This window comes from Hyaena hyaena, unplaced genomic scaffold (genome assembly GCF_003009895.1).
Source record: "Hyaena hyaena isolate Hyena2069 unplaced genomic scaffold, ASM300989v1 scaffold_461, whole genome shotgun sequence".
Lineage (NCBI taxonomy): Eukaryota > Metazoa > Chordata > Mammalia > Carnivora > Hyaenidae > Hyaena > Hyaena hyaena.
The window spans coordinates 928,475-949,888 of NW_024081095.1; the positions used below are offsets into that span (position 1 = coordinate 928,475).

At 38.3% G+C, this 21,414-nt stretch overlaps 1 long non-coding RNA gene and 1 pseudogene across 2 annotated transcripts in view; one reads left to right on the forward strand and one right to left on the reverse strand.

The window, feature by feature from the left end:
• Nucleotides 1–21,414, forward strand: part of LOC120246300 — a 130,050-nt gene that overhangs the window by 95,347 nt on the left and 13,289 nt on the right. For both annotated transcript variants that reach the window (XR_005532005.1, XR_005532006.1), the window contains exons 5-7: nt 9,913–10,049; nt 18,004–18,108; nt 18,581–18,767. This is a non-coding gene — a long non-coding RNA (uncharacterized LOC120246300). The remainder of the gene's footprint in view (nt 1–9,912; nt 10,050–18,003; nt 18,109–18,580; nt 18,768–21,414) is intronic.
• Nucleotides 9,301–9,782, reverse strand: LOC120246299 (annotated as a pseudogene).

Genomic DNA, 21,414 nt, shown 5'->3' on the forward strand with positions numbered 1-21,414 from the left:
AACAGAAGTGCTCAATAGACTTCTTAGAGCTTTAGGAATTGAAGTACCTAGTTATTAGCTGTTACTCTCAGGTAGGCCTCAGTGGATAGGACACCTTTTCCCCCTAGTCTTCAATATGGAATAACAGCACTCTATAACATTTCATAAATATTCAAGGATTTACTGATTAGAATGGTCATAAAACTTTATGAGTGCATCAGTTATTTATATGAACATCTTAAGTTAGTGATTTTGCAATTCAAATTGTGTTCTGTATTATTTATTTGCATTGCTATGTTGGAGTTTTCAGTTTACACCCTTCTTCAATAGATGCAGCAGCCATGGAAATGTGCTGCTCAGATCTGCTGTGGGATGTGTCATGGGTGGATAGCCCCAGAGATTGGCCCCTCAGTCTATCATTGCATTTCCCCAAACTCCACATTTCCCACCAGCTGCTCTCAGCCCAGGCCTGAGCATGGCAAGGACACAAAGACCGGTCAATTCCTGCAAGGTGCAGCTTTCCTCTGCAGGGAAACTTTGGCTTGAAGACTCCCCATTGGCTTAGCCAAAGCTTCTTAGAAGGATCCTGCAGTCTGAGACTCTACTTATCCAATTCTTCATTTCCTCTCTCTTTCCCACAGACTTGCATCATGGTCTGAGGGTTTGCCCCAACTCCTTTACTTCCCCACAATTTCTTATCTGACAGATGTCTCGAATGCATCTCTTGCATGTTCAATCCCATCTTGGTGTCTACTTTTAGAGGGCCGGAACTAGTGCATGTGACACCGATAGTGATCCCACAAAGCTGTGGTATTGTAAGGTTGAGTGGAACACTGCCTACCTGTGGCTTTCTCATCATATGAGATAATGCAATCCCTTTGTTATTAAAAACATTTCTACTGTGAATTATAACATGCATATAGGGATATGCAGAGAATAAAATTGTGCAGTGTAATGAATTATCATTAAGTAAATGCTCATGAAAACACCAGCAAGGTCATAAAATAAGCCATTTCTAGAACATAGATGGTCCCCAAATGCTCCCTCCTAAACATTACTTCCCTCTCAATGGAGGAAACTACTAACTTGTGATGACATCTTCCTTATGTTTGTTTATAATTTTCTCACCAAAGTATGCATGCATCCCCCAAACAATGTACTTCCATTTGACTTTTTTTCTTAGCTACGTATAAATGGAAATGTTCACTATGTATTTCATGTTTGTCATCTTCTACTCATTGTGTTCTTAATATTCATCCATGCTTTATTATTGTATTTTTAGTTTTAAAAATTTTATTGCTATATGGTGCTCCATCTTATGATATATAAATTTCTTTTTCTGTGGATTGAAATATGAATTATTTCAAGACTGGGTTTATTAAAAATAATGCTATAGACATTTTTGGATCTGTTTCTTGGTTTATGCAGCATGCATTTGTTTGGTATAATCTAGTATTTGAATTTCTAGTCACAGTGTATATATATTTTCACTTTAAGGAGAATAATAAACAAGTTTCCAAAGTGGTTGTACCAATTTATATCCCCACCATCACTGCATGAGTATTGCTCTACATTGCTCTATAATTTCACCAAGAAAAAGAGACAAGACTCAAATAAATAAAATCAGAAATGAAAAGGGAGATGTTACAACTGATACCACAGGGAAAAAAATCATAAGAGACTACTATAAACGATTATACACCTATAAATTGGACAATATGGAAGACATGAATAAATTTCTAGAAACATACAATATTCCAAAAAAGAAGCAGGATGAAATAGAAAATCTGAAGGGTGGCTGGGTGGCTCAGTTGATTAAGTGTGAGATTTTTTATTTTGGCTCAGGTCATAATCTCACGGTTTGTGAGATGGAGCCCTGTGTCATGCTCTGTGCTGATAGCGTGGAGTCTGCTTGGAATTCTCTCTCTCCCTCCCTCTCTAAGCCCCTCCCTGCCCCCCAAATAAATAAATAAACATTAAAAAAACAAGTAAAAGGAAATCTGACCAGACTAATTACTAATAAGGAAATCGAATCCATAATCCAAAGCCTCTGAACAAACAAAAGTTCAGGACTAGACAGCTTTACTGGTGAGTTCTACCTAACATTTAAAGAAAAATTAATGTCATTTTTTCCCTCAAACTCTTTCAAAAAATGGAAGAAAAGAGAACTCTTCCAAACTCATGTGACCCCAGTATTATGCTGATACCAAAACCAGATGGATGCCACAAGAAAAGATAATTACAGGCCAATATCCCTAATGAACACAGATGCAAATATCCTCAACACAGCATTACCAAACCAAATTCAACAGTACGTTAAACAGATCATATGCCATGATCAGTGGAATTTATTCCAGGGATAAAAGGATGGTTCAATATCTACAAATCTTCAGTGTGATATACCACATTAACAAAAGGAAGGATAAAAATCATATGATCATCTCAATAGATGGAAAAAAAGCATGTGACAACATTCAACATACATTTATGATAAAAACTCTCAACAAAGTGGACATGGAGGGAACACACCTCAACATAATAAAACCCATTCATGACAAGTCTACAGGTAACAAACTCAATGGTGAAAAACTGAAAGCTTTTCCTTTAAGATGAGGGGTAAGTCAAGGATATGCACTCTTGCCACTTTTATTTAATGTAGTATTAGAGTTCTTACCCAGAGAAATTAAGTAAGAAAAGGAAATAAAAGTCATACACATTGGAAAAGAAGTAAAACTGACACTATTTGCAGATGACATGATATTATAGAGAAACCCTTAGAGACTCCGTTGAAAAACTGTGATAACCAATAAATGATTTCAGTAAAGTTGCAGGATACAAAATCAATACATAAAAATATGTTGTGTTTATATATATTAATAACAAACTATTAGTAAGAGAAATAAAAGAAACAATCCAATTTATAGTTGTATCAAAAAGAATAAAATAACTAGGAATAAATTTAACCTATGTATTGAAAACTGTAAGACATTAATGAAAGAAATTGAAGAAGACACAAATAAATGGAAAGATATTTCCTGTTCATGTATTGTAAGAATTAATATTGTTAAAAATGTCCATACTAGGGGCACCTGGGTGGCTCAGTTGGTTAAGTGTAGGAATCTTGATTTCAGCCCAGGTCATGATTTCATGGTTCATGGGATTGAGCTGTGTCTGGCTGCGTGCTGACAGTGCGACATCTACATAGGATTCTCTCTCTCCTTCTCTCTACCCCTCCTAGCTCTCTCTCTCAAATAAATAAGTAAGTAAGTAAATAAATAAATAAATAAACATTTTAAAAAATGTCCTGCCCAAAGCAATCTACAGATTCAATACAATCTCCATCAAAATTCCAATGGCATTTTTCACAAAAATAGAACAAACAATTCTAAAATTTCTGTGGAATCATAAAAGACCTGAATAACCAAAGCAAGCTTAAGTAAGAACAACCAAGCTGGAGGCATCATGCTCCCTGATTTCAAATGATTTTACAAAGCTACAGTAATTAAAACAGTATGGTATTAACATAAAAACAGACACATAGATCAGTGGAACAGAATAGAGAGACCAGAAATAAACCCAGAGGAGAAAGGTATATACAAAGGGGACAATACGGTCTTTTCAATTAATAGTATTGGGAACACTGGACAACCATGTACAAAAGATTGAAACTGGACCACTATTTTACAACATATACAAAAATTAACTCAAAATGGATTAAAGAATTGAATGTGAAACCTGGTATCATAAAACTCCTAAAAGAAAACATAGATGGTGAGCTCCTTGGCAGAGGTGTTATTTGAATCTGACACCAAAAGCAATAACAATAAAAGGAAAAATAAACAAGTGTAACTACATCAAACTAAAAAGCATCTGCCCAGCAAAGAATTGATCCACAAAATTAAAAGGCAACTTACTGAATGAAAGCGAGTATTTGCAAATGATATATTCAATAAGGGGTTAATATCTAAAGTATGTAAGGAACTCATACAACTCAATAGCAAAAGAAAAATAATCCAAGTAAAAAATTGGCAGTAGATCTAAATAGACTTTTTAAAAACCTTTATTCATTTTTGAGAGGGAGTGGGGGAGGCTCAGAGAAAGAGAAGGAGACACAGAATCTGAAGCAGACTCCAGGCTCCAGCTGTCAGCACAGAGCCCCACGCAGGGCTCGAACTCACTGACCAAGAGATCATGACCTGAACCTAAGCCAAGTTGGACACTCAACCAGATGAGCCACTAAGGTGCCCCAGACTTTTTTTTTTTCCTAAAGAAGACATAAAGGTGGTCAACAGGCACGTGAAAAGTACTGTATATCATTAATCCTCTGGGAAATGCAAATCAAAACCCCTCACACCTGTTAGAATAGCTGTTTTCAAAAAGGTTAGAAATAACAAAAGTTGGCAAGGAAATGGAGAAAAGGAAACTCTTGTGAACTGCTGGCAGTAATGTAAACTGGTACAGCCATGATGGAAAACATTATGGAGGTTCCTCAAAATATTAAAAGTAGAACTACCATATGATCCAGGAATTCTCCTTCTGTGTATTCATCCAAAGAAAATGAAAACACTAGCCTGAAAAGATATAGGTACCCCTATGTTTGTTGCAGCATTATTTATAATAGCTAAGGTATGGAAACAACCTAAATGTCCATCAATGGGTGAATGGATAAGGAAACTGTCATAAATCTATATAGTAGAACATTATTTAGTCATAAAAAGTAATGAAATCTTGCCATTTGTGTTAGTATGGATGGACCTTGAGGATATTACGCTTAGTGAAATAAGTCAGATAGAGAAAGACACATACTGTATGAAGTCTCTTATATGTGGAATCTAGAAATAAAGAAACCAATTAATCAATCAAGCTCATAGATATGGAGAACAGATTGGTGATTGCCAAAAGTACGGGGGATGGTGGGAGAAAAGGGTGAACCATTTCAATTTTTTTTAATAATTTAAATAAGCTGAATAAAAAATATTATCTCTCAAAAAAATTGAGATGTTTTAAGCCATTTAAGTTGGGAGCTTTGTTATGCAGCAAAGGCTCACCGATACACACTTATTTTAAAGTTGTTTTTTACATTTTTCAGAGTGACCAGTTTTTCTGTTTACTGCATCTGTTATTTCTCATCGTGGTAGTTCATTTCTTCATGCATATTGTAATTTTTTATGGAGACCTATCTGCAGTGAAGAATTTTGCCGAGGGCCTCTGTGATGCCTAGGTTGTAATTATAAAAGATCAGTTTTGAGTTTTCCACTGAATGAGTCCTAGCTATTACAATGGTCTGTACAAGTTATAATACTAATTTTGGGGCTGTAAATTTGCACTATGCAAGTGGTTTAAATTTGTATCTACGTGACAGAATATTTCCTGTTACTTTGGTTTGTTGGATAATTTTTCTAGATTCATTTTTCAGGAAGCTCTTTGTGGGTCTTACTATTATCATGAGACTCAATTCCACCTCCTCCGCCTCTAACCCCCATGAAGCCATAGCCTCTATTACCTAGAGGGTACTAAAACGTCAACTCTAGATTCCTAGAGCAGTTTTTGTTTTTTTTATTATTTAAAATTTTTTTTTAAATTTTTTTTAATGTTTTTATTTATTTCTAGGAGAGAGAGAGACAGCGTGAGCAGGAGAGGGTCAGAGAGAGAGGGAGTCACAGACTGAAACAGGCTCCAGGCTCTGAGCTGGCAGTCAGCACAGAGCCCGATGCGGGGCTGGAACCCACGAACCGCGATATCATGACCTAAGCGAAAGTCGGACGCTTAACCGACTAAGCCACCCAGGCGCCCCATATTATTTAAAAATTTTTAAAAAATGTTTATTCATTTTTAAGAGAGAGAGACACACAGAGGGTGAAGTGAGCGAGAGGCAGAGAGAGAGGGCAACAGAATTCGAAACAGGCTCCCGGCTCTGAGTTGTCAGCACAGAGTCTGATGCAGGGGCACGAACTCACGAGCTGTGAGATAATGAACGGAGCCGAAGTCTGATGATTAACAGACTGAGCCACCCAGGTGCCCCTTTTTTAAAAATTATTTTTTAAAAGTTTTATTTATTTTGAGAGGGAGAAAGCATGAATGAGGGAGGGACAGAGAGAGGCAGAGAGAATCCCACACAGACTTAGCACTGTCAGTGTAGAGCCCCATGAGGGGCTCCAACTTACTGTGAGATCATGACCTGAGCCAAAGTCCGACACGTAACCAACTGAGCCACCCAGGCACCCCTCCAAGGGCAGTTTTTAATTTTGGCTTCTGGAAATAGCTCTTTTCTTTGGAGCAGAGCTATTTAAAACAGATTAATTTTATTTTGTCCATCATTTCTATGTGCTTGTAATTCATGTTTGTTTCTTTCCATGTCAGGTCACTCTATCATGTTTCTAAATGTGTGGGTCGGATTCTGTAGCATTGATTAGTATCTGCTGAGTAACTGTTACAGATTTAGCATATATTTGTATTGCTCCTACTCTGTTTATTAGCTTCACTCAACCTCTAAAATTATGTCTTATCCTGTCTCCCCTGAGTAGTTGATATATTTTACTTGTGGGGAAGATATATTTTATTCTTTTTGTAATATTTTTAATATTTTTAAATATTCACTTTTAAAATGTATGATTTGAAAATAAGGTGGCTCAATGGGAGGTTTTAAGAATATATATGAGCTCTTAGGGCACCTGAGTGGCTGAGTCAGTTAAGCATCCAACTCTGGCTCAGGTCATAAGCTCATGGTTTGTGAGTTCAAGCCCTGCATCAGGCTCTCTGTGTCAGCATAGAGCCCTCTTTGGATCCTCTGTCCCCTTCTCTCTCTGCCTTGCCCCTGCTTGCACCTCTCTACTCTCTCTCTCCCTCAAAAAATAAACAAACATTAAATACACACACATACACACTAACTATTGAAGGAACTGTATCTCTCATCAAAACAGGGTTCAGACTTTAGAATGGAAGTGATGAGGTTTGTTTACAGTTTGTGAGAGTTGCCAAAATATTGAAGAGAATCTTTTTAATATGAATCATGCCATTGCAGGCACATAAGCAATTAGGTCACCTCTGTGCCCTGCTTTATATTACCTCAGAGTAGCTCTTTTTTCTTCAGTCATCGCTATGGCTACCAGCAGTGGCAGGTGAAACTTGACTGTACCTCATCTTAGCTGCCCTGTGAAGCTATTACTTTCTGCCCTGGCCTCTTTGTCACCTCTCTGGGGAGATGCGTGTGGGAACTCGTTCGGCCATTATGCTGCATGGACAAACCCAAAGGGAGAAAATGCTGACATCTCAATGGGCAATCCTTGACCAGGAAATACTGGTATCGAGGCCTGGGAATGTTATTCCCTGAAGTTCAGCGCATGGAGAGCACTGAGAAACTGCTAGTTGGTGGACGTGGACCCTACCCTTCAACCCAGCCAGCTCTCTGTTTCCCATTTTAAAAGCCTCTGTGATGTGTACCGGAAAATGTGTGATGAAGACCCACGCCTCTTTACTTATAATTTCAGAGAAGAACTCAAGCAAAATAAAAGCAACAATCCAGAAAAAGAGAACGACTGGGAGAGATCCAGACTATAGCTGCTGCTTCGGCAGCGAGCAGTTTTCTGGATGCTGCTTTTCACAGTGTTGAGTTGCTCACACGTGTACTCTGTGGTCTATGGACGGACAATAAAAATACGATTTCAAAAAAAAAAAAAATCATCCAATCTTTCAACCATAGGTGAACAATTCTGACATATTCTACACAGCATCTCAGAGTCTCCAGCAGGATCAAGGTCCACTTGCTCAGTAATGAGCAGTTTGATAACACACTCTTATTCCTTAGGATTACTGCCCCCAAGTTACATCCACCTTGTCATGGCTCTTCTTTTTTGGGATGAAACTCAGGCTAAGACAATGAAACTGACATGTCATGGAATAGTTAGTGAAGAGGCCTAACTTCCCTGAAGGAGAGTTTCAGCTTCATCAACTAATTCACAAATCTTATTTAGAAACATTGGTCTGTGAGGAAAAAAATCAGCCCAACTCAAGAGTAGGGCTTTTAGGTCCCTGGAGAGATCTCTAGAAAGACAGCTTCAATTCTCATGGTGGAATCTTTAGGTAACAGCTGCCAAAGAGGGTTAAATTGGTAGGAAGAGGTAGCAGATAGGCTGGCACCACAGAGTCAAAAAAATAAGAACCTACATGAACTTCAGAAGAAACTACATGTTGTTCTTCCATATTTTGAGCTGTGTATTCTCAATTGCCCTCTTCTTCTTTTTTTTTTTTTAATTGAAAAGAGTGCATTTTGGTATGGTTTAAAAGATGTGTTATAACCATGTGGGCCCGATTAATAATTGACTCAACTTTCTGGTATCGAGTGTGCAGGCTAGATGACTAATAAGTCCAGAATGCTATTCAGTAAAGCCCATTTTTCTTCTCCAGATAAACCAGCATGTGACAATAGACACTCAGGAAGTTGAGGCCAGAAGGAATAAAATGTTCCTTAGACACTATAATCCTGGTTGTATTTTCTGCCTTGACAAATTTGCTGAAAGTAAATTTCTCTATAAGCCAGGGAATTTTTTGTGCATCCCTTTCACAGTGGCTCTGATAAGACCAGCTCATAGTAGAGGATACTGGTTTGACTTTCATCCACAACCTTTTGGGGAGTTATGCCCAAAGGAGGTGGAACAGACACTTATGAAACAGAAATCTTGTCTATCTGTTAAGTAAACATTTATTAGATGGACTGGTATATAAAATTTATCATATCAGGAAGAGCATGACTTAGTTCAAGCATAAACAAATTGTTATGTAAATAAGTGGTAGTGGAAACAACAAGAACAAATTATTGTAAGAATATACTTGAGCTGGTCTGGATACGGGAACTAGGTACTTTCCACACACCATTTCTGGTTCTTAGAACAACCTTGCAAGGTAAATATGATTCTCCTGATTTTCTACGGGAAGAAATTGAAACTCAGAATTCTGCACCCAAGGATATACAGCTGGTAAACAGCAATGCCTGGATTAAAATAACTAATCATCAGGATCACGATTGTTAAGATTGATGGCATTTATGTCTACATACTGATGATCACATCTGCAATGATGACCTTCCATATGTTGTTTATTCCAATAATAACTCCTTGAGTTAGTCGTATCATGCCCATTCTATATATGAAGAAAGTGAATTTTGAAGGTTGAAGGGCTCCAACAAAGTCATACGATGGGCATGCAGCAACTCTGAAATTTTAACTGGGACATGAAGTGTTCTACTGCCTTCACCCATTCCACTAAGGCTCTGAAAACAGATTTCTTTTTTGAAAGGCAGAAATACTTTTATTTGACAATCAACAATTAGTTCTCATCCACATTAATGGTCTGTAGATTTTTTAAAGTGGTGACAGGTACATAGATCACCAACGTATAGAGCTTGTTTGGTGAATCTTTATCCTCGTTACGTTTTCTGGACAACCACACATGGATACGGTATGGAACATTCCTTATTCCTTTGGCCCAGACCCCTTTTTTGAGCCTGGTGTCAATGTGCACATCTGGGGTTCCCATCTCCTTCATCTGGGGTTCCCACCTCCTTCATAGCAAACTTCAGGATCTCTTTGAATGCCCAAGGGTCACGCTTCTTGAACCCCACTCCATGGATGCGCTTGTGAATGTTGATGGTGTATTCTCTGGTCACTACCTCGTTGATGGCAGAATGGCCCTTCTTCTCGCCACCCTTCTTTGCAGGAGCCATTCTGCCAGGCCCGGGGTTGGAAAGGAAGCTGAAAACAGATTTCTTGTGCCCTGCCCTACACCCGTCTCAAAGGACATGTTTCTATCAAGCATGTGACAGGGTAAGTTCCATTTCCCAAGGGTCTGACTGATGCTGCTCTCTTCAAGGAACTGCTAACATCTCTAGTTTAAGCAATGTGCAAAATAACTGATGCAAATAAAATCTCTTCCCCCAAGGCCTCTCTTATGCACGGTTCATTCTCTGGAATAACAAGACCAAGTGGTGTTCCTGCAGGGTGAACCCATGACATGTTGGTAACTTCAGTGCCTCAGCCACTGAAGCAAGATTTAATGGAAAATAGACACATTTTATGGTAAGTCAGTTTCATTTCTGAGAAATCTTCACAGAGTGTCTAAGGAACAGTGACAAGATGTGAAAATAGATTGACAGTTGTTTCAAATGTCTACTATTATATTCTCCTTCCTTCTGACACAGCATGCTTATTAGTTAGATAGCAGAATTCTAGATCTTCAGGATTAAAGGTAGAGAGAAATAATTTTATGTGTAGGTTGCATAGCAGCTTTCTGGGTTTTAGCAAAGTATCTTTGACATTTTTGCATTCAGAGAAGGACCTAAGAACAGTATGAAGGAGGGAAGCAACAGTCTTGTTTTTTATTTCTAGAGTTAGCAACAAGGTGTCAGATAATTTCCTTATTTTCTATTTGGATTCTCAAGGCACCCAGCCCCTCCTTTAATGCTCACCAGTTAAACTGTCTCACCTAAATAGAAAGCATGACTTTTGTTGTGAGTTCCTTAAAATAAATCAAAAGCCTGGTATCTAATTCCTAAATAGCACAACAGTACAGCGACATAACTCTACAGCACACACAAATATAGGTTTTTTACACATTTGTATACATGAATGAAGAAGAAAATGCATGGATAGAAATGGGATCCATTACTAACTAACTGTACTATGTTGGTCAAGCTCTTGGCATCTGTAAACAGTTTCTATGTCTGCACATTGGGGTTATCTATTTTTAAAGCCTTTAAAATTTTTCCATTTAGTGTAGGATACACAAACATAAGATCATACTATAGATGATACCCAAAGAGAAAAGATGAGGAATTCCTCCTTACAAACTGCTAATTTATGATAAATTTTTATTCCCACCGCTATGTCTCTTATGGTTTTTTATTTTTCTTCATTGCCTTTCCTCCTAACTTCCTGAAAATCAATGACGGTGGGTTACTGTTATTAAGCAATCTCTTTAAGAGACCCTTTCCCAAGAGGGCAATCTAGTCGGCCCTGGTTAGCCTTTGATTTGACAGTGTCACTAGGAAAAAAGAAACCAATCTCTCTCAATGATTTAAGAAGTCCAGACTCAAGAGTAAAAGAGCAAGAGTTGATCTGATTTTACAAATCCTCTAAAGAGAACTGAATACAAGTTCACAAGGAGGTCTTTCATAGTCTAATTTCTTCTTGAATCCCAAGTAAGAGGAGAGTGTGTTGAACCTAGTCATGTAAAAGGAAAAGTAGGCATAAAGCCGGCATACTCTTTCCCTGTCCTTCAAGAATTAAGAGGCAAGGGAGCACTTGTATTTGACAGTATCTTCCTTAAGTAAGGTACTTACTATGGTAGAGTATATGTAAAGAAGACCTTATCTTCTTTCGTCTCCCTATAGAAAGGCTAGGTTCAAAGTGGTTAAATATCCCAAAAATAGCAAGACACTCATGGAGTAAGTCAGTTCTAGTAAGTCTAGTAAATCAGTTCTGGATGTATATCTTTTTCTGTCCTACTCTGTTGGTTCCACTGTGCTAATAGAAGCAGGGGGTGGATGCTTTAGGATGTTGACAGTGTTAGGTTGTTTTTCTAGTTTTGACTTCAAGGATTTGAGCTGAATCAGTAATGTTTTATAATGAAATTCTATTAAAAATAGTGCTAAAAATAATGTTATGGACAATTTTTATTAGGAATTGGTACCAGTTCATTGTACCTATCAATTTTTCATGGTTTTATAAGTAAATGTACTTGAGAAGGTGAGAAAGTAGGTAGGTATCTATAACAAGAGGGTTTGGGGGCCCCAGGACTATACATCCACTTGGAAGCAACTTCTAAAAACAACCTCCAGACAGGGTACAAAATGCATCATTGATAGAAATGAAAACATGTCCAGGGCATCTGGGTGGCTCAGTTGGTTAAACCTTTGACTCTTGGTTTCAGCTCAGGTCACGATCTCATGGTCTGTGAGTTCCAGCCCCACGTTGGGCTCTGTCTGTACAGAGTCTGCTTGAGATTCTCTCTCTTCCTTCCTCTCTGCCCCTCCCCTGCTTGCACTTGCTCATACAATCTCTCTCTCTCCTTCTCAAAATAAATAAACTTAAAAAAATAAAATAATAAATAAAGAAATAAAAACTTGACCTTTCCCCAAACTTCTGAGGTAGTGAAGTCAGTGATGACAAGGTGTCATCTACACCACATTTTCTTTGGTTCTAATTAGAACATGTTGGTTAATATTTCTGAAAATCAAATTACAATTGGACTGTTGGTGTCTTTATAAAAGCCACTCTCTGTTAGAGTGAACTAGTGTCAACCACAAGAACATAGCAATGAAAGAAAAGGTGTGGGTAGACCTTTTTTTTCCCCTTTATTTTTACAATTTCTATTTCCAGATTGCTCAATAACATCTGCTGGTAACTGAAAACTCAGCTAAGAAAATTGAAAAAAACCTCACTATTTATGGCTTTGGAAACATACTGTGAATAATTCATTTCTGAACACGCATTTCCAAGGCATGCCAGGACATCATCTCAGCCTGCCTGGTTCCCCTATTCCTGTAAATATTAAGGGCGGGTTCTTCCTTTTATAGGTTTTGTCTGTCCCTTTACCTGCAACTTACCGAAACAAAATAAGTATACTTTAGAGGAACTACCAAGTGTAGTTTGAATTTGATGTTTCTATTAATATTTTTTGCCATACCAGATGAAAAGTAGACACACTGCTCCCTTCTTTCCTTCCGCTCTTCCATCTTTCCCTTCTTTCTTAAAAAAAAAAAAAAGCCTTCTACTTTTTATTTATATCAAAGACATATATATGTAAAACTTAAAGAGGCAAATAATAATGAAAAACACCAATTCCTTTTCTTTTCTGCCCATCTTCTTTTCTCCAAGGAAACTGCATTCACCAATTATTTAGCAGCTGAATTTGGTGTTTACCTTTTCATTTCTAAATAACATGCTTATTTGGCTACTTCTTGATTTTTCAGTTTTATGCATTATCTGTCAGGTTCTTACTGTACAAAATGAGGATTTAGTTCTCTTCCCCCCCCCCCCCCCCCCCCCCCCCCCGCCCATCCCCATCACACCCATGTACCCTCATCCACTCACTCATCTTTCCACTCCGGTTATTTTATCATTTTGTTTGATTAGTATTCAGTTTTCAAATTATTATAAGGAATAGCTACAGGTTTGCCATGTAGTAAGTTATGCTTAATTTTTCTTGCATATTCTGTTGTTAATATCAAATGTGCATCACCTTATTTATGCCTGCTGGTCTGAAGTAATAAATAATAATTCCCACTCTCACTATGAGCATGGGTCGGCTCAGAAACCACTATTCCACACAAAGTCTTTGCCAGCTACTGGGGTATTCTAACCATGATATTGTACCTGAGGAAATTTCTTCCTGACCCTTTTAACTACTCAAATTGGCACTGGATGTCATCCATGCCAGCGCACAGCTGTCATTCTGGGATCCCACTTTATGTCATCTGAATAAATCCCTCAGCCCTTTCTTATACTGATATCCTTTCCCTGCATTATGCCTTCCTCTTTCTTGACTCATTCCCTCCTACTACTGGGCACAGAAGCTTCTACTTTCCTCTATCAACACTTCTATAACTTTTGATTTTTTTTTTAAGCACAATAACCTATGCCTGAAAGAAGAGATTAAATGAGATAACACTTGACTTTTTATAAAATCCCAACACCATCTTTTTTCTACCTTCATCCACCTTTGCTTCTGTCCATATTTTCCGGCATGAATAGATGGCCTCCTGAGAGTTAACATCCTGGAGGCCTGCACAAAGTCAAGCTTCCTTTGTTGTGGATACATCCCAGAGCAGCTGGGAGAGATTATTACAGACACTACACCAGCAATGAGGTGGTTTTCTCTCTCCACGGTTCTTTGGGGAGGGCATGTAATCACTGAGCGCTGTGAACGGTGGGGTGGAAATCCAATCATACCAACTGGGGCTGAGGGTGTTGTCCTATAGACCTTCACTGAATATCTGGTCCTTAAGATAAGGGGGCTGGCTTTGAAAGCCACTTTAAAAAAAATCAGGTGCCTGTATTCCTGTTAGATATCTAGAGACATTCAGAGGCAAATGAAATTTCTTTCTTTTTTTTTTTTTTATAGCAGATAGTTTTAGTCATCTACATGTTTTCATTTAGAATTTAGAACAGAGTCAAAACTCCTGAATACAATGTGTGTTCACTGTTTTGAAGTTTTTTTTTTAATTCACATCTTTTAATATCAATGATGTTATCAGAAGTGTTTCTTTTTTTTTTTACAAATAGTTTATTGTCAAATTAGTTTCCACATAACACCCAGTGCTCATCCCCACAAGTGCCCTCCTCCATGCCCATCCTCCCTCCCCCCCACATCCATCAGTCCTGTTTTTGTCAGCATTCAAGAGTCTCTCATGGTTTGCCTCTCTCCCTTTCCCCCACCATTTCCCCCTTCTTCTCCCCCTTGTTCCTCAGTTAAGTTCCTCCTAATCCTCCTATACGTGCAAGCATATGATATTTGTCCTCCTCTGCCTGACTGATTTCGCTCAGCATAACACCCTCAAGGTCCATCCATGTTGCTACACATGGCCAGAGTTCATTGTTTCTCATTGCCATGTAGTGTTCCATGGTATAGATAAACCACATCTTCTTGATCCGGCAAATGAAATTTCTTGAATATGTAATCTAATGATTATAACAAAACTATTGTGCTCCAGGAAATCTCTTTTTCTCTTTTTACATTGTATTTTAACTTTTATGAAAATAATTGTGTACATAGTTTAAGATGTCCAATAGCTTATGATGAAAAAAGCAGTTACTTGCTTCAACTTTTCCATTCCATGAAAACTATATCTCAGAGGCAATACCACATTCAAAACTTTGTTTTCCTTTTAAAAAGATAACACACTTTTACTTCTCTTTCTTCATTTTCTAGTTTACATTTTGTCTAACCATTTCCTACTTAGAATATTAGGATTTATTGTCTTTTATGTGATTTCACTTTTCTCAACACACTCTTCCCATTCTTCTCCATTCCCAATATATTTAAGTCACATTTTTTGGTTAGGTCAATGTCCAGAATTTACTCTACTATGGCTATGCGATTCTCCATGGCTTTTTTTTTCCCCATTTCTGCACATTTTATGACTGAAGACACTGACAGCTTTTGTTCCAGACTACCATTTAAAAAAAATTTTTTTTAATGTTTTATTTACTTCTGAGAGAAGGAGAGACAGCATGAACAGGGGAGGGTCAGAGAGAGAGAGGGAGACACAGAATATGAAGCAGGCTCCAGGCTCTGAGCTGGCAGTCAGCACAGAGCCCGACACGGGGCTCAAACCCATGAACCGTGAGATCAGGACCTGAGCCGAAGTCGGACGCCTAACCAACTGAGCCACCCAGGCACCCCTCCTTAATAAGACTTTTAACAGAGTTACCTGTGTAGCTCAGTTGGTCTGACTTCCCCTCAGGCCATCCTCTCATGGTTCATGAGTTTGAGCTCCACATCACACCCTCTACTGTCAGCACAGTCTGCTTCAGATCCTCTGTCCCCCTCTCTTTGCCTCTCCCCTGCTTGTGCACTCTCCCTCAAAAATAAATAAAACATTAAAAAAAGACTTTTAACAAATTCTCCTGTTTTCAGCCCTACTTGCGAACCTAGTGCCTCTATTGATGGATATGTTCTGAGTATCTGTGGCATGACTCCACTTGCTTAGAGTTGGGATTTTTCTTCTCCAGGTACTTAGCAGAGCAGAGAAAGCTGAAACATACACCATGTACGACTAAGTTTTCAGCTTTCCATCTTCCACTATTTTGTGGACGGTAATTGTCTGCTATCATCACCTTTTCTTTCTTCTCTGGTTTAGTGAGATTATGCCCTCAAAGAATTTTATTTGGTTATTTTAGTGAGGTTTCAGGAAAGAGCAAAGAGAAATGTTTTTTTTTTAAATTTTTTATTTTTGTTTTTCTATCTGCTGTAATTAACAGGAAGACCTTTAATCACCTGAGCTTTCTTTGAATTGAAGACTAACTTCCTGAGGGTGAGGAAATAGATGTTCTGTGCAATCATCTGGCACAGACTCCAGGCCAATTCTAAAATTCCATTATATTAGGAAAGAAGAATCTTTAAAAGGTGGTTTTTTTTTTTTTTTTTTTTTTTTTTTCCCGGAGAGGGGGCTGCCTTGGTGGATCAGTCAGCTAAGTGTCCAACTTTGGCAGAGGCCAACCTCATGGTTTGTGGGTTCAAGCCCCACGTCAGGTTCTGTGCTGACAGCTCAGAGCCCGGAGCCTGCTTTGGATTTATGTGTCTCTTTGCCCCTCTTCTTTTTTTATTTTATTTTATTTTTATTTTTTTAATGTTTTATTTATCTCTAGGAGAGAGAGAGAGAGAGAGCATGAGCTGGGGAGGGTCAGAGAGACAGGGAGTCACAGACTGAAACAGGCTCCAGGCTCTGAGCTGGCAGTCAGCACAGAGCCCGACGCGGGGCTCGAACCCACGAACCGTGAGATCATGACCTAAGCAAAAGTCGGATGCTTAACCAACTAAGCCACCCAGGCGCCCCATCTTTGCCCCTCTTCTGCTCATGTTCTGTCTCTCTTTTCTCTCAAAAATAAATAAAAGTTAAAAAAAAATTTTAACTCAAAAAAGGTAGAAATTATTTCTTGGATACTGATATTTTTTAAACTGAACTCTTTTTGTGTTGTGTTTTTCATTCTTGTACTGCTTTTTCTTCATATACAGCTGACGTTTGGCTAAAATGGGCAGAGGAAAAATATTCTGCTCTTGGAATGCTTTTACATTCCACATGCATTTATAACAAGATAAAACTTTCATTCTATTTCAATACAATGGATAGAAATAACCTCCTCATTTTTCTTTTATAATTTGTTTGAAATAAATAGAGAAACTACTGACATGTTTAGAAGGGCTTTTTAAAACATACATTCAACCTTAATTTTCACCTCTGAGGAAAAGGTCATTAAGTCTCTCGTTCCCTAATTGTGCACTGGGGCAGTCCAGTGGGGCTACAGTGAACTCACAGGAGCTATATGACGTGTTTTAAAATTTCAAGGGAAATACAGCAACATCTGTTGGCCACCAAATGAACTGCTAGCTTCAGGTAGCTTACAATTTCAACCTTGGATTGTGGTACATTGGTTTTATAACAGACGTATCTTTGTGAAGCTGAATGTTCTGAAGTTACTGTGATAGAAAGCAGATGGCACATGAAAATCAATGTGGAACAGGAAATGAGGCTATGGTTTCTTTTTTTTTTTAATTGTTAAGTGTTTATTTTTGAGAGAGAGACAGAGACAGAGGATCAGTGGAGGAGGGGCAGAGAGAGAGAGAAAGGGAGACACAGAATCCGAAGCAGGCTCCAGGCTCTGAGCTGTCAGCACAGAGCCCAACATGGAGCTCAAACTCACGAAATGTGAGATCATGACCTGAGCCAAAGTCGGAAGCTTAACCAACTTAGCCTCCCAGGTGCCCCATGAAGCTATGGTTTCTAATCTGATTCCAAAGTCTGAGTGTACAGTGCCTAGATTAGTCAGGGTTCTCCAGAGAAACAGAGTCAGTAGGATGGATGGATGGATGGATGGATAGCTAGCTAGCTAGCTAGATACACACACACACACACACACACACACACACACACACACACAGAAAGGGACATAGTATGAGGGACTGGCTCATGTGATTTTGTAAGCTAAATAATCTCACGATCTGCCTGTCTGTAAGCTGGAAGCCCAAGAAATCTGGTGATAGAGGTTGAGTCCAAACCTGAAGGCCTGAGAATGAGAGGAGCCAATGGTGTAAATCACACTTTGAGTCTTAAAACCCAAGAACCAAAAGTGCTGATGTCTGAAGACAGGAGAAGGTGGATATCCCAGCTCAAGCCGAGAACGGAGAGCAAATTTGCCCTTCCTCTGTCTTTTTCTTCTATTTAGGCCCTCAACAGATTATATGATGCCCATCTGAACTGGGGAGCGCACTCTTTTTTACTAATCTACAGATTTAAATGCTAATCTCTTCCAGAAAAACTGTCAGAGACACACCCAGAAATAATGTTTCACCAGCTCTTTGGACATCCCTTAGACCTGTCAAGTTGACACAGAAATTAACCAGTATAGTGCCCAACAGGTACATGGACCTCACTGGTAAGTATAGTGATTATAAAATGTGTCCAAAATTATCTGATAGTTTTTCTTCTAAGAGATGGAGACTAATTTTTCTCACTTAAAAATTTTTTTTAAATGTTTTATTTATTTCTGAGAGAGAGAGAGAGACAGCGTGAGCAGGGGAGGATCAGAGAGAGAGGGAGATACAGAATCTGAAACAGGCTCCGAGCTAGCTGTCAGCACAGAGCCTGATGCGGGGCTCGAACCCACCAACTGTGAGATCATGACCTGAGCTGAAGTCAGACACTTAACTGACTGAGCCACCAAGGCACCCCTAATTTTCCTCACTTGAATATGGGCTGGATTCAGTTACTTGCTTCTAAAAAATCAAATATGGCAAGAGTGATATGGTGTGTGGCTTCCAAATCTGTGTCATAAAAGGCATTGCAAACCACTGCTTGCTTTCTCCCTTGGATCACTTGTTTCTGAGGAAGCCAGCAGCCCCATTGTGAAGACACTAAAAGCAGCCCTATGAAGGTGCCCCCATGGCAAAATCCCAACAGGGAACAGAAGCTTTCTGCCAATAGTCATGTGAATGAGCCATGTTGGAAGTGGACCTTCCAGCCCAACTTGACATCCTGACTGTAACCTCAGGAGAGATTCTGAGACACAGCCACCCAGGTGAGCCCCTCCCAAATTCCTGACCCACAGAAACAATTAGAAGATAAATACAGTTGACTCTTGAACAACTCAGGTTTGAACTGCGTGAATCCACTTGTATATGGCTTTTTCTCTGATGCAGTACAGTACTGTAAATGTTGTTTCTCTTATGACTTTCCTACTGATGTTTTCTTTACTCTGGCTTACTTTATTGTAAGACTGCAATATAACATTCAAAATATGTGTTAATAAACTACATAATTGGTAAGGCTTCTGGTCAGCAGTAGGCTATTACTGGTTAAGTTTTGGGAAAGTCAAAAATTAATATGTGGCCTTTTGATTATGTAAGGGGCCTATATCCCTAGCCCCTGTGTTCAAGGATCAACTGTACTTGTTTTGTAAGCCACTAAATTTTGGGGGTAATTTGTTAAACAGCAACTGATAATTAATAACTAAGTGTGGAATAATGAATGAAATATTTTTTTCTTTCTGTTTATATGTATTTTTCTCCCAAATAGTTACTAAGTTGTTAGAACCTAAATACTTCTTAAGTTGATAAATCTAACTAGCTAATGAATAGAACTTTGACTATTTATTTTGGCCTGCAACATCATGAAAAAGTTACTGAGACACTAAGTGTGTACTGACAAAGTTAGAGAAATCATCATTAAATTAAGGATAGTTGCCAAATTATTTTTTCCTTTTAATTTCTTTAATCATATACATAATTGTTACTATTTTTGGAGTGAAAAAGTTTATGACTTTTGATTATGAACACATTTTTTATTTATCATGTCAGTAGAGCCATGAAAATGGAGAAAAATTACATGTAGAATTAAGGCCTCTCAAGAAAAATGATCATTTGTGAGTAAATTGATGAATATTTAATAAAAATAAATGAAATTATTGTTTTATAGATATCAATTATATCCATAGTTGGGCTAATATAAAATTTGGGGATAAATTAACCTGTACATACGAAGAAGAACGGAAATACTAGCTTATGGGTATAGCTGTATGTGCCTTCAGTGCAGCAGTATGTTCACTGTGAATACGAAGAGAAGAAGCACCCCCTAGTGGTAGTTGTTGATATAATTCATGACAGAAAAAACACAAGTTCTTTTAAGTTGGGTCGGCATGTAAGGTACTTATCTGTTTACTTCATTGACAGTATTAAACCCGTGGTTATGACTTTGTACTTGAAGGTTTTAGAAGGCAAGCACAACACCCATAATTTTGTTTGTTTGTTTTGTTTTTTTAGCTAAATTCAACAGTATTGGATAGCTTTATTTTATATGGGAAAAACAAACTTTTCATGTTAATACATTTTAAAAAAAATTTTAAATGCTCATTCATTTGGAAATAGAGGGAGACAGACAGAGAGAGAGAGAGAGAGAGAGAAAGAGAGAGAGAGTAAGTGGGATAAGGACAGAGAAACAGAGAGAGAGAATCCCAACCAGGCTCCGAGCTGTCAGTGCACAGACTGATGCAGGGCTTGATCCCGCAAACTGTGAGATCATGATCTCAGCTGAAATCAAGAGTTAATGGTCAACTGACTGAGCCACCCAGGTCCCCTTCATGTTAATACATTAAAAAAAAGAAGAAAGAAAGAAGGAACTTGATGCTGTATGAATTTTTTTTCAAAGCAGATTATATCAGCATTATGTAAGCAACTTACACACATAAGGTGCCGTTTACATTTGGATTAAATTGGTTGTAAAGTAGCATCTGCCAACTCTCTTGTCCATGAAGTAAACAGATATTTAAAACACTGACTAAATACTTAACTATGCAGAGGATTGTAGGAAAAGGAAGTGAGAAATTCAGAAAAGGGAACAGGTGTGGTGTGGTTCTGCGGATGAGGGGGTTCTGTGGATGCCATGGGCCCCTGTGAAGAGCACCTCACGTGGGCCCGAAGGAACAGACCAGGCCTCCAGAGGAAGAGGCATATAAAGCTGTGAGTAAGAGCTGACCTGGTAAAGTTGGTTTGCTATTTTGATTTCTCCTAGTTTTACAGAATGACAGTTTTGACAAACTGTTGCTTGGACTAAATATAAATTGCTCTAACAAAAGGGTAACAACCATGCATTGTGGATTTGCTGATTACTGTGTGTACTTGTAATGCGAATATCTGTTCTACTTGTTTCAGAGAACTATGATATTAGCACCTCTCAGAACAATGAGTCATTTTTCACTAGAAGACTTCTCCAAGTGTTTACTTAACCTTGTCTTCAGAATTGCTACCCATCTATTCTCTGAGGGTTATTAATAATTTATGCCATGTGAATAGAATAAAGGATGACTAACTTAGTCCACAGTGCAGTTAACAGCCTAATTTTAAACATGCATGATGACCTAAACTTATTTTTAACAAGAATTAATAACAAGTAGTTTACACTTTTGTGGAAAAGTGTAGTTTGTAGACACATATGAACTTGGTGTGATTTTAAAGCCCAACAGCATGTTTTTTAGGGGACCAATTTAGCTCTACAAATGTCTGTTTCCCACAACACACTGGAGCTGTGTTGTACCCCGTGTTCATGGAGAAGTCAGCAGGAAACACAGGCAGCCAGGACAGTAGAAATAAAATTATTAAATGAAAACCATATTTTTACTCAGTTGATCAAAGAGAAGCCTTAAAAGTATTATATTTAGCTTTACTTAGATA